Source organism: Corvus moneduloides, chromosome Z (genome assembly GCF_009650955.1).
Source record: "Corvus moneduloides isolate bCorMon1 chromosome Z, bCorMon1.pri, whole genome shotgun sequence".
In the NCBI taxonomy this organism is placed as follows: domain Eukaryota; kingdom Metazoa; phylum Chordata; class Aves; order Passeriformes; family Corvidae; genus Corvus; species Corvus moneduloides.
The window spans coordinates 14,547,847-14,559,363 of NC_045511.1; positions in this window are offsets into that span (position 1 = coordinate 14,547,847).

Consider the following 11,517-nt stretch of genomic DNA (forward strand, 5'->3'; position numbering starts at 1 on the left):
AAAGGGTTGTGCCATTTTAGATGTGCTGCTTATTTCACTGGCTTAGACCTTTCCTGTAGACTTGATTCAGCAAGGTAAATAACCACACATCTACTTTGAATTGCGTGAATACTACTACTGAAATTAGCGACACTCTTCCTATGGTTCATTTAGGATGCATGGTTGCAGCTGACCCAATTCCTGCTGAAATAAGTGGAAGAATTTCCCAGTATTCTATAAACCCAGGTCAGGTCCTAAATCCGTTTAACCCTTTGAATGCCTGCATCGGTGCCTGCTTACCTCAGTGTCATGGTTGGGGAGTGGTACAAATGCTGGCATGCATAGCACTGACCCGCATTTTTTCCGTAAGGTGCACCAAAAGAGGAGCTCTCCTCGGCCCCAAACACACTGCAGTTCATCTTCTGATGCTGCTCTGTGTCACTATCTGATTCCTCCTCTGCCTTGATCACTCTTGATTTTATTCAGCAGAATCTGCATTTTCCCTGTGTGTGAGTAACAAATAAGAGGAGTCACTGCACTTGAGAGTCAGTAGGAGAGTAACAGCAGCCAGACCTGGAAATCCAGTAACCCTGGCACCGCTGACCTGAGGATTAAACCCTGCTCACTGAAACATGAGCCCAGGCTGCCAAATTGCCCATGATAAACTTGAAAGAACTGGGTAATAAAACCATGCCCGCTTCTATTTTCTTTGCAGCAACTTTTTAGCTGGAGGCTCATAACCGGCTGCAGCAATGTGAATAGAGACCCCCGCAAGAGACCTGGCAGCGCTCAGTTGTGCTCTAGGATCCCATTCTTGGGGTTTTGTTTGTTTGTCGTCTGGATTAAGGGGATTAAAGACTTAACCTTTGTACAGCCTTTCAAATAATAATGTATTTGTGCTTGTACTGCATGTCAGGGAAGCATTCCCCCCCGCTCCTGATTTCATGATACAAGTGAAGATCTGAGACTGGTCAGGCTCATGTAAAGTTGTGTCTTGTGCTTTAAACCCCCATGAATTCAGCTCAGTGCTCCTGTTCTCCTCTGTTTGGTGGTGTTGCTGGAACCAGGGCAGAGTACCTGCTTCAGACCCCAATCCCAGGAACTGGGAGCTGTCCTATTAGTGGGGGGCCACAATCTGAGCTGCCAGATCTTCGTCCAGCTGCTGCGCCTCTGGGCTGTGTTTTTTGTAATCAGAAATAAAATTTATGCTGCCAGATGGGACCCTGCTGCATGTCAGTCTGTTGGTGGCTGGCTGTGGCTATTCCTTACCTCCTGCTCTGGAGTGGCTTTTTAAAAACAGGTTTCAGAGGTTTGTAGTTTGCACTGTAGCCCTTTGAGTGAATGGCAGTAGCTTTTTTGAGATTCTTTTGGGATTTTTTGGGGGATTATTCCAACAGTGACTGAAATTTTCGAAAGCATCTAAGTGATTTAACAAATTTATTAGCATGTGCAAAAACAAGACTAAGGAAGACTCGAGAGCTGTCTTTAGCTTGAACATTTTTCTTCTGCTCCCTGTGCATATTCCACATGTGATTAAGGGAAGACCCAAGGCCAGCTTTGGGACCAGCTGGTCCCACCTGCAGGTATATCATCTGCAGGCATGTCCAGGACTTGCTGTCCTCAATATGGTGCAACACCTGCGTGGTCTGAGGGATGCCAAAGAGTCAGGCAGACATAGAGATGTGGGTGGCCCTGGCTTTAAGCCCTTGTCCTTGGAGCTGCTTCCCTACAAATAGCACTGATCCCAGAGACACTGTATGTGGGGGTGGGAGTTTTGGGGATTGGATTTGTTGGGAATGAGCATTCATGGGAATGGGAGTCCTTGGGTTGAAGTGTGTGAGGAAAAGGCTTTCCTCTGGCAGTTTTCTCCTTGGCAGGGAGGACAGTCTGCCTGGCTGCCTCATGGCTAAAAGCAGTCCAGCAAGGAATGCACGATTTTGTGGTCGCTGTTTTTGGAGATATGGTGATGCTGTAGGATTCCAGTAGATGCAACTGTCAGCATGGCATGCTGCAGACATTTGGTGGAAAAAAAAACCCCTCATGATTTTGGCTCTTCTTGTATACAGCAGACTGGATGTAACAAGGATGATACAACTTTATCATCTGGATCAGGTAACAGCATTACCATCTGGGTGTCATCACTTTCGGTAGCTGTTGCCTCCTCCAACAAACTGCAGCTCTTTCCTAGACAGAGCAGCCAATGTAACTACTAATTTGAAAGCTACAAGACAGAGAAAAGCCATGGATCTACAAGTCTGTATCCAAGAGTCTGTACTATCCAGCCATGCTCAGGACATGAGTGACCACTGCTTTCCCTCCAAAGACAGCACATGCTGTGTCAGCCTCTAACAAAGCTTTGTTACCATCAAGGACTTCACTCTAGGGAAATAATTTTTAGAAGAACTGCCTGAATATTGCCTGAAAATGTACTTTAAAGAGAATCCTTAATCAAAGTGATGTAACAACAGGGGTATTTACTTTTCTACTCGACCCTGGAATCAGTAAGTCACAGAGAGTTAACCCTTTTCTGCATTTTAGAGAGGATTTTATCTTGCAGGAAATTTGCCCTACCCTGCTGAAATTTAGAAGATGTGAGTCTCCCTGTGTCTCCTGCACAGCGAAGGGAATACAAACTGAGCTTGAGCAATATATGTTAAATTTGCCAACAGTTCTCCGCTGCAATAAATACCTCTTGCAACATAACACTGCAATCCATGGATTGCAAGCATGTGCTTTCTGGATTATAATATACTTCATCCACTCCACCAAATGCCCATAAGGAAATTGTAAGTGAAATCAAACCACAATATATGAGTGTGAACTTGCACAGACAGTTGATTTAGGACACAAGCACCTCTTTCTGGCTCTTGACTCTACAATTTTCAGAAGCAATTCACAGCAAGTACGTAATAGTCAAACAAGTTGGGTTGAACATTAGGCTATGTGGTGGGTAACATGAAGAAATAGATGGAAATGTGGTTACAAATCTGAAACTTTATCTTTGGAAACTCTGTGTAGCATTTCTGAGAGCTCCACTTGACTTACAACTGCTGGGTAGAGGCAGTAAATGTGATGTAAAGGCAGTGAAACTGAATTAATTTGAAAAGTCTAAGTGAATATTAATAGGACCTGCTATATTCAACAATTTACAAGCATATCTGGCATTTATAGATGAACTATGCTGTTTGTTACATATTACATTAAAGAAGAATCCTGAGCCAACATATCAAAATGTCAAACTAACACAGCATTTTTCTTTGATCTCCTTTTTTGTTAAAATGAATTATTGATAGCCTTTTTCATGGCTGACAGGAGAAATTTCTGATTTTTATTTGCGTACTAGATCAAATCTCTTATTCCTTCTGTAGACAGAGGTCTTTACAATAATATCTAGATATGATATGTGCAATTGCAGAGCTTGGATTCTTTCTAGTGGGGAATGTTCTCCCCACCCATCCCGTGCTGTTGTGATTTCTTAAGATGATATTTTCATTGGAAGTCTTTAAGCAAACACATAGCCCACCCTGGAGCCAGTGGTCAGGGCGAGAGTGCGATGTCTTTATGTGGGCCTACAGACCACAGTGGTGGGAGTGCAGCTCCACAGAGCGATCTGGAGCTGGTTTCCTAGGATCTGTGGAGAAAAACCTGTTTGTCTTTTCAGTGCTGTGGCTTGGAGAAGGTGTTTTCCAGAGTGAGGTTAGATTTATGCTAGGTTTCAGTGAGATGGAGTGTACGGTTCTGGAGGTTTTGGTGGTACCAGGGGATAAAAACATCTCTATTTTCCACCATTGCCAGGTTTGGACATCAGCAAAGCCTTGGTCACTGCAAGAGCTCTCAGCTGCTCTGAGTTCCATGGTTTGCAAAACTCTGTTTCTTTTCAAATCTCACCCCAGCTCTCTGGCAGTCGTGTGTTTCTTAAGGATCCACCTCACTCCTGGGACTTGGCAGCCCCCATACCCATTTGCTGAGCTTCAGCTACAAACACAGAAGTGGTTTTGGCTTGTTTTATTTTAAGGTCAGAAGTCTCTGTCAGAGAAACAAAGCTTCCTCCTCTTGGTCTCCTGTTTATCCTGTTTAGCATTATTGATTGCATCCAAAAGATGCTGCTTGAGTTTGGCAGCTGTTGGGGCTCTTCCTCCGACATCTCGGGGTTTACTCAGGCACAAGGAAGGATGGTGCAAACTGTAGCCATAAGGCTCATGAAAGGTTTTAGATTTGCATGGATTTAAATTGTTTCACTTGGTTTAAGTCAGAATAAATTGACTGGAAATGTGGGTGAGGGTGGCCCTAGGCAGAATGCTGCATGGGCGACAGAGGGACACACTTATCTGCTTATACTCCCCCATCCTCAAATGTGCTTCTCTTGCCTGCATCCCATAACAGATTTGCGAAATGCATTTCCCTCCCTGCAGTTGTGGAAGGGGGGGACCAGCAGCCCATGTCTTTCTGTGCCTCCGAGGAGATGCAGAGCCTGTGAGTGCCTTTCCCTGCCTTCTGCTGTCTCTCAGCCAGCAGGTCTGCTTGCTTTCTTCATGCTTTAATCAGGTTTTTTCTCTCCGTTCTGCTGACCCAGTTTAGGCTCTTTGAAGGCACGGCAGAGCTCCCCGGTGGCTGCAGCTCTGCCTTCAGGGGACATGGACGGGCGGTGGAGCTGAGCAGACGAAACGGCAGCAGCAGCACTCAGCCCAGGGGAGGAGGGTGGTTTTGGAAGTGTGGGTCTCCTTGGTTTGCTCCCCTAGGCATATTTGGGTGCATGTTTTTCTCCCTTAACTGCTGCGTAGGGTGTGCTGTTGTTTGTGTTTGGTTTTTTTTTTAGTTCATTTTTTTTTCAAAGGAGTTTTCATTTAAAGGCTGCTGGAGCAGTCTGCAGTGGGGTTTCAGACACACATGCTCACAGTTCGTGCCTTAATAGCACCTGACATAACCTGGTCACAGGCACCAGCCAGGCAGAGATTATCCATCCCCCACCACTGCTCTGTCCCCTCTCCTGTCCCCTTTTGTAGGGCATCCTATATCTCTGGCGGCATTCCCTTCATGAATCCCTGGAGGATCCTGACAGGAGCCCTCCTGCCTCCCCTTTTTATCCTGGGGTCTCAGTTTCCTGTTCAGGTGCTGAATTTGGGGCGAGTGTGGCTCTTTTCTTTGTGTGTGGGTGGGGATCCCGGCTTTGCTGTGACTGCACAGGGATGATTGCAGCTCTGCAGTAATAATTACGTGAGCCAGGCTGAAGAGTGATGGTAGGGGAGAGGATCTTTGTGGTGGGATGACTCAGGGGTGGGATGACGCAAGCCTGGGCCCTGACTTTCTCTTTGCAGGCTGCAGAAACTTCTCTGCAAAAAGCTGGCATCTAGGTCGGGGAGTAATCTACCACATGGCTGCCAGTATCCATTCTCTCTGCTTGGCACTGGCCCCACTTCTTACTGCAAAGGCCTCCAGAAAAAGCATGAGACCATTTGTTTTCATTGTTTTTGTTGGTATTTGGTGGTTTCCTGCCTGGCTGAAGGATCTCAGGTGGTGTAGGAGAAAACTAAGGACCTGTCCTCATGAAATGCTGTTCTCAATGAATTCCCTGACAATTGGCCTTTTGGAACTTTTATTACAAATTGACTTTATTCCATCCCGTGTCCCATTAACCAAGAAGAGTAATATTGGTTTGCACACAAATTTACTTTAACCTGGGTGAATCTACCTGTGTAGACATGGGGTATCAGAGGATCTGCATTTATAAAGTTGGTCTGGTGCTGTGGCAGCCTTTGAGTGACCCTCAGGAGAGGAGACACCAGATTGTGTTTCATTTGCCATACTTGCGACTTTTTCATGGCTGGTAAGTTCAATCATGTGGGCTGGAGGTCACCTAGATGGGGACTGATAACATTTGTGGTTTCAGCCTTCTGCACACTTTTGCTTGATTTGTGGTCATGCTGCAGAGACTGTTCATAGCCTGTCCCTCCCTCTTCTAAATGCTTCTTTGGGTCCAAGCACTAGCCCTGTGAGAAAGGGCACAGAAAGATGGACTTCTGGGTCTGCCTGATGGTTGGCAGGTAGAAACCAGCTTGTTCCAACCTAGGGTGTTTCCCACGAGTGCTTTGCTGTTCAGGCTCCATGTATGGACAGTTGTGTGCAGGTTCTGGTGTGTAAGAGATGCCATCCCTGTGTATGAAAGCTTTAGTATCTGTTCTACAGATTATGTATTCTTATTTCTGTAACCTCTCTTGTTGCCTGTCCCTTGTCTTCTCGTACATCTCCATGGGGGCTAATTTTGAACACTGGACCTCTTCTAAATTCTGTTGCTGGTTTCCTCATGCCTATTCATTATTCAGTGAATAAAACAGGGTACTTTGAAAATTAGTGTGAGTTGTATTTGTTAAAGTGGGTAGGTAGTGGCTCTGGAAGTTTTCCCATGGGGTTATTTTGGTCCTGGCCCTCAGGAGCAGAGCTGCTGGCGGAGCTGGGCTGTGCCAAGGCGCCTGGTGGTTTGTGGTGTACACACAGGCTCTGCAGCAGACCCCTGGCTTCATCTTTCACTTGAGATCATGCCAGGATTTAAGCTCTGCAATGAAAGGAAGTGCAAAAACCCTTCTTCACACACATGGTAGTAATACTTCAAGTATATTTATAGGAAGGGCTGGTATTTTTTCCTGTTGGTATTGAATTATTGTAAGAAGGATAGAAGTGTTACTACAACGGAGTTCTTCGTCTCCTCAGAGCATTTCTTCTCCGCTGCCTAACAACTCTGTGTGGTGCTGATGTTGTATGGCCATTTTGGGATCGTTGCTCTCCTGCGGGCTAGGCACAGGTCTTGGAAACCCCTCTGTACCACCGTATTGCTCCACCTGAGGGATTATCAGTGGGGTTTGTGTGTGTGTCAGACACGGGTTTGAGAGTTGCATGGGGTAAGGCTGAACATCAGAGTTAAGACATGGCATTGCTTTTGGACTGATCCTGGGTGGACTCAAGCAGAGCACAGCCCTGAGACAAGGTGTTTTGCACTGCCTCCACAGCAGAAAGAGAATCATAGGAGCAGCTCAGCTCTTCTGCCGCTAATATAGTGCTTTAATTTTTAGTAATTTCTCCAAGAATGAGCTGTGAATATTTTTTTTTCCCCCTGTGCAATAGCTGACTTCTTAAAAGCAGAGGCTATGTTTCTTGCAGGCTGTCTTTTCTGTGGTTTTATTAATTTAATCAGTATACAGGTGTATATACGTGTGGTCATCTGACCAAAAACAAGTGCTGTCAGAGCTTTTGCTCCTGCATTCGGGGCATAAAAACTGGCAGTGCTTTGGGCAGCTCAGGTAGCCTTCACATTGACGTCTAGAAAAATCTAATCAATTGTTCCTTCAAAAAGCCACCTTTCTTTTCAAGCAGCTCAAACATGCATTCAGATATATAACACAGGCAGAAGAACTGAGCTGAAATTAATCCAGTGTGTAGTTCCTACAGTGACAAAATATCAGGAAAACTTAGTAGTAGGTTGCCCCAAGATGGCACTCTGTGTGCATGTCATGCTAAAATACTATTATGGTTCTGGAAGACCATCTTTATGATCCATGCACAGCTTATGTCTCTTCCTGGGGAGGTAAAGAAGGTGTAAGCCAGAGGTGACAGGCATGCAGCAAGTATTGTCACACAGCCCTTGAGTGATGGTCAGTGAGGGCATCAAGAGTGTTGTCAGAGGTGATGCAGGCAAAGACAGGAGGATCACAGGTGAAAGGGAACTAGTGGTTTGTGACCAGTACATGACCTAATATGTTTCTATCTTTTTGCATGCTTTTTTTGTATTGATAAGGTGATGTAATTCCCAGATACTCATAATATTTCACGCAATTGTTTTGCTATTCCTTTATCGTCTCCTATGCAGGGTACAATCCTTTGACAGGGAAGAGAGTCATGCCCTAAGCAAAATCTGACTGCTGAGGAAGCAGCGTTTCCAGGTAGGTCCAAAATAATAAAATAACTTCCTCTTCTTTTGTTAGTGGAAAAAGCCCTGAAAAATTAAAAAAAAAAGAAGCGACAGAATAGAGGGGAAAATATTGTACCTTAACTTTAGGTTAGGGATCATAGGATTATAGATCAGCTTGGGTTGGAAGGGACCTTAAAAGTCATCTCATTTCAACCCCCCTGCCATGGGCAGGGACACCTTTCCCTAGACCAGGTTGCTCAGAGCCCCATCCAGCCTGGCCTTCAACACTGCCAGGATGGGGCATCCACAACTCCTGTGGGCAACCTGTGCCAGGTGTTTCACCACTCTCACTGTAGGATTTTTTCCTAAGACCTAATCTAAACTAAACCTCTTCCAGTTTGAGCCCATTTCCCTTTGTCCTACCAGGCTGTTGTAAATTGTCTCCCTCCAGCTTTCTTGTCAGCTCCCTTCAGGTACTGGAAGGCCATAGTTAGATCACCCTGAAGCCTTCTCCTTTCCAGACTGAACAAACCCAGCTCTTTCAGCCTTTCCTCACAGGAGAGATGCTCCATCCCTCTGATTATCTTGGTGCCTCCTCTGGACTGGCTCCAGCAGGTCCCTGTCCCTCCTGTGCTGGGACCCCAGAGCTGGATGCAGTGCTCCAGGTGGGTCTCAGCAGAGCAGAGCAGAGGGGCACAATCCCCTCCCTCCCCTGCTGCCCACGGGGCTCTGGGTGCAGCCCAGGACACATTGGGCTGCATTTTGGAAATTGTTAAGCCCAAGGGGATTAGCCAAATTTATATTTTAATGAACAGATGATTGTCAGATATGTTTAAATTTGGTATCTCAGGTAGCACGTGGGGGACATTTTTTTCCTTTTTTTTTTTTTTCCTTGTGGAGTAATCTTTATGATTCTGCTTTAATGCTTTTTCTTGTCTATCCAAAAAACTGGAAAAGAAAATTTTAAAATAATTAAAGTTTTCTCCTTATCCTGTTCCTCTCTAGCTGTCATTTATAATTCTTTAATGACATACATGCCTTGAATAAACCATACATTTCAAAATGGCTTGTAGAAGGAAAAAAGCCTTTCATGCTTTTGCACTGTACTTTTTGTAATGACTTTTATCAGCCTATGACTGAAAATTTGTCTCCATTTTGGAACTTTCTGTAATGGATTGAGATAAAATCTAATTTTGTACTTCGCATACTCCGTGGGCCAAACAGATCCTTCATTTAATTCCATTAAGCGGGTTTTGCAGAGAAAGGAGTAATTTACAGGAAGCACTTGGCCCCAAACCCCCTTCAAAGTGACTGGCAGATTAGCAATGGCACAGACACGTGGAAATGGGTGCAGCCTCCTTCATATGGGTGGAAGATGAAACCTCGAGCGGCAGGATGTTTTCTGGTGCAAAGGGATGTTACCCAGCAGTGCTGCTGCCCTCCGAGCTTGCTCAGGTGCTCACCCACCGCTGCCTTTGCGTGTCACCCGGAGGACGCCGCCTGCGCTGATGCAGACACTGATTGTGCTGCTCCACAGCCCTGACAGCGCTCACTAACCTGGATTTGATGTGGCATGACAAGACACCAACTTCTGCTCTGGCAGTGAGACTGTTCACGTGCGGTGCAGTCTGACAGAGTCTCCCAGGACGTTTGAGTCGTATCCGTGCGTAATGGCCTTGTGCAGTTAAGTGGAGCACGCTGTCTGAGATGAAAGTCAAATTTCAGAGCAGGCTTGCTTTCCTCCCCTCCCTCTCCCTCCACCAGTGCTGCTTTCACCACCGCAACGGGATGTCTTCCTGTTTCCCCGTCGCTCCCCAAAACACACAAGCCCTCCTTCCTGCATGGTGTAACTAATCTGGTTTGCTGACTGAGATCTGCTGGGGCCTTTAAAGTGATGCCAGCTACTACGTACTCAGTGTAGCATGGCAGCATTTCAGAGTGAAACTAAAAATCCAAATCCAATAAGCAAGGAAATAACCATAAAGAAGCAGCCCTGGTTTCCATTCTGTCCATCAGCTCGCTGCCTGGTGGGGCAGCTTTGCACTAAAAGTTGGCCATGGACCATATGTTAGAAGTATGAAGACCTCTTTTTTCCCTCTTTAAGCTCAAATCTATGAAGAGATGCATTTTTTAAAATCCTATAGGAAAATCACATTATTTTCAGGGATGAGCTTTCAGGCAGTTTGGGTTCTTTTTTCTCTCTGTTGGGATTAGCAAACAGCAGCAAAACTCACCCTTCTCTTCCTAAATCCCCATTCAAAATGGAGGGGAGGTTACCCAAGCTCAGGTTTTGTTCTTTTGAGATTTAACTGAAAGAGAGTTTCAGTGAGGGGGTTGTGATCCTGTAAGGTGCTGGCTTTCATGAAAATTAGCAGAACAATTTTGTGAAAAATATTTGCATTTCAAGTGAATGCAGATTAGTAAGACTTTTATGGTGAAAAAGACTTTCATGGTTTTGTGAAGAAAACAGGTTAAATGATTTCTTGTTTGTTTAGTTTGTGGAGAGAAGATGACTTTTCAAAAAAGCCTAAAGAACTCTCAAAACACAGCTACTGAACATCATGTAGGGGAACAGGATATGACAAAAACCCAAAGTAAGGGGGGAGGCCATCCATAGTGCCAGAATGGGTCCTGGAAGTAGGGAGATGCTTGCTTTTGGAGAAGAACGGAGCGGGTGCTGGAAGCTCCATGGCTCTCTAAAATGGCAGAGCGATGCTCTCTTCTGCCAGAGCGTTCCAAGAGAAAAAGGTTTTTACATGGTTTCATCAGGCCAATTTTAACTTTTATTTTATTTCTATTGTACAAAACAAATAAAGAAATTTGCCAGTGTAAGGAGGATTAAGAGGGGATAATCCATTTTTGTGACTCATTCCGATAAGAAATCTCCCTGTAGCCTTCCATCTGAAGACAGTTGCTGACAGATTGTACAAAATATGTCCCTGCATTTTTAGGACCCTGAGACAGCATCTTGCAAGCAGATAAAACCAAATAAAACCTGACAAACCATCTTTGTACTGGAGAGATGAGAAGAAAATGCAGATAGTTTCTGCTAGAGGATTTGAAAATGAAGCTATGAGGAAGGGAATTTAGTTTTAACTTAAACTCCTTAAATGTTCTCTTGAACATGAAGTATCTCAGTTAATTAAAAGTTATTGCATAACTGCTGCTGGGGAGTGAAAAGTTTATTTTTAATTATACTGCCTTACATAATTGTTACATGATGACAGAGGCAGCATGATGAAGTGAAAGAGATTTAACTATACTTTTTTAATACAGTGAAATTAAAAAGTGAGGTGTTGATGCATTAATTCCTCCTTGACTAGTACCTGGATCTGTTTCATGATCTCTGCTTCAGCACTTGGTTTTTGAGGACAGTATCTATTTGTTCTGTACTTGTACAGCCCACGGCTGTGATGACAACTTCTTGAGTGTGGTATTCATCAAGATAATAAATAATCTTGTCCACTTTCAGCTTCTCCTTTGATCTTGGAATGTTTTGGCCAGCAGACTGGTACACATGCATTTGTAACTAATACGCCAACAAATCACATCTATAATTTATCGTAATCGTGGAAAACCTATTTCAGCTGGATGATTTCCTAAGTAATTTATTTAACTGTGGTTGTGGAACTGTATTT